A 2500-nucleotide genomic window follows, 5' to 3' on the forward strand; every position below is an offset into this window, starting at 1 on the left:
GTTTCTGTTGTTTATGTGTGTAGTGATGACTCTCTCACACTCAATTTCAATGCCGAAAGAGGAATTCCCGCACACAAGAAAGGGGAATTGGGGTGGTATTTGGCATACATATTGTATAGTATCTAGTTCTAAATAGATAACTGATTAGAATTATATTATGATATATAAACACAATGCCAAATACAATTCCGAAAACCTAATGGTAGTGATTGTAGTACTGAGTGTTAGTGAGGTGATGTGGTGTTGGTGGTGGTTGTAGTTGTAGTAGTAATAGTGATGATGATGTGGTGGTGGTGATGATTGTAGTTGTAGTAGTAGTGGTAGTGATGATGATGTGGTGGTGGTTGTAGTAGTAGTGGTAATGGTAATGATATGGTGGTGGTGGTGGTTGTAGTAGTAGTGGTCGTGATGATGATGTGGTGGTGGTGTTTGTAGTAGTAGTGGTAATGATGCGGCTATGTGGTCTAGTAGTATGACACTCGCTTCCGGATCGGAAGGTCCTGGGTTCGAGCCTCGCGCTCGGCGCATAGTTGAGTCCTTGGAAAAGGCTCTTTACTCACATTCTCTCACCGTACTCAGGTGTAAAATGAGTACCTGGCCGTTAACAGAGTTGTCTTTGTCCGAAAAATTGTAATATCGCCTAACAGGCGTCATGTCCCGTCCTACATGTTAAATGTTGACCAGGGACCCCTTGTAAAGCGCTTTGAGCACATTTAGTAGATATTGCACTATATAAAGCTCAATTAAAAAAAAAAATATTTCAATGATGATGATATGGTGGTGGTGGTTGCAGTAGTAGTAGTGGTAGTGATGATAATGTGGTGGTGGTTGTAGTTGTAGTAGTAGTGATAGTGATGATGATGTGGTGGTGGTTGTAGTAGTAGTGGTAGTGATGATGATGTGGTTGTGGTGGTTGTAGTAGTAGTTGTAATGGTGATGATATGGTGGTAGTGGTGGTTGCAGTAGTAGTGGTAGTGATGACGATGTGGTTGTGGTGGTTGTAGTAGTAGTGGTAATGGTAATGATATGGTGGTAGTGGTGGTTGTAGTAGTAGTGGTAATGGTAATGATATGGTGGTGGTTGTAGTAGTAGTGGTCGTGATGACGATGTGGTTGTGGTGGTTGTAGTAGTAGTGGTAGTGATGCTATTGTGGTGGTGGTTGTAGTAGTTGAGGTAGTGATGTGGTGGTGGTTGTAGTAGTAGTGGTGGTGGTAGTTGTGGTAGTAGTGGTAATGATGATGATATGGTGGTGGTGGTTGCAGTAGTAGTGGTAGTGATGACGATGTGGTTGTGGTGATTGTAGTAGTGGTAGTGATGATGATGTGCTGGTGGTGGTGTAGTAGTAGTGGTAGTGATAATGATGTGGGGCTGGTGGTTGTAGTAGTAGTGTTAGTGATGATATTGTGGTGGTAGTTGTAGTAGTAGATGATGTGGTGGTTGGAAAACACATTACAGGTTATTATAATACATGATTACACACATTCTCTAACTTCATTTTTTGACAGCTTCGTTGTGCCATAAATATACGCAACAGTTCTGAAACATTTTATTGTGGATTTTGATATTGTTTGTTGTTTTTCTTGTGTCGTTATGTTGACAAAGATACCGACTTGACTTACTTGACTTAGATGCCTTTCGCGTCTCGACGGAAAGATCGGGTCGCCTTGGCTGTTTCCAGTATTTCCTGTGTGAGGTGTCTCCAATATTGCCGGTCCTCTGCTAGGGTTCTCAGATTTTCAAGGTCCCCTGCCGTTATGAGACTAATGCTTTGTCCAAGTGTTGTGAGGTTTTTGTTTAGGATCACGGGGAGTGTTGTGATCGGTCTTCCTCTGAAAAGGTTCCCGTGTTTTTGGAAGTATCCCGACATGGCTTGGTTTGCTGGTATGTTTTTGTCCCTGCGTAGTATGTGACCGAAAAGTTGCCATCGTTGTTGTAAAATGTCAAGGGAGATTGGTCTTTCTTTTGTGATCTTATAGAGTGATTCATTTGAGATCTTTTTGGGGTATTTGATGTCCAGTACCCTTCTTAGCTGTGTGCGATGGAAGGCATCCAGATGTTCTTCTTCGGATTTTGTCAACGCCCAAGTGCCGCAGTTATACAGAAGTACCGGTTTTACAAGAGCATGGTACAGTTTCAGTTTGGTTTTTCTCTTTATTTTGTCACCTCTAATCCATACATTGGTGAGTTTACTGAGTGCGGCGTTTGATAGCTGTTTTCTTCTTTGTACATCCTCGGTGTCTCCAATTAGTGAGCCGACTTTCTTTGTTCTTTTCCATTCCTCTTTGTTCCTCGATATTGTTGTAAATTCGGTTTTATTGGCATTAGATACCGAATGAATGGTAATTACTACATTCTCAGCCAACAACAAAATGGCGCTGAATGCTTTCATTGGTGGACACTTTTTAGGCTTCGTACGTATTCTCATTCGTTTAATTCTATGAACACCCCTTGATCCTGTTTAAGTGACTGCTATAACTGGAAAAGGCATTAAAGTTCGAAA

Source organism: Berghia stephanieae, chromosome 10 (assembly GCF_034508935.2).
Source record: "Berghia stephanieae isolate SIO BIC M18660-M18661 chromosome 10, UCSD_Bste_1.3, whole genome shotgun sequence".
NCBI classification, from domain to species: domain Eukaryota; kingdom Metazoa; phylum Mollusca; class Gastropoda; order Nudibranchia; family Aeolidiidae; genus Berghia; species Berghia stephanieae.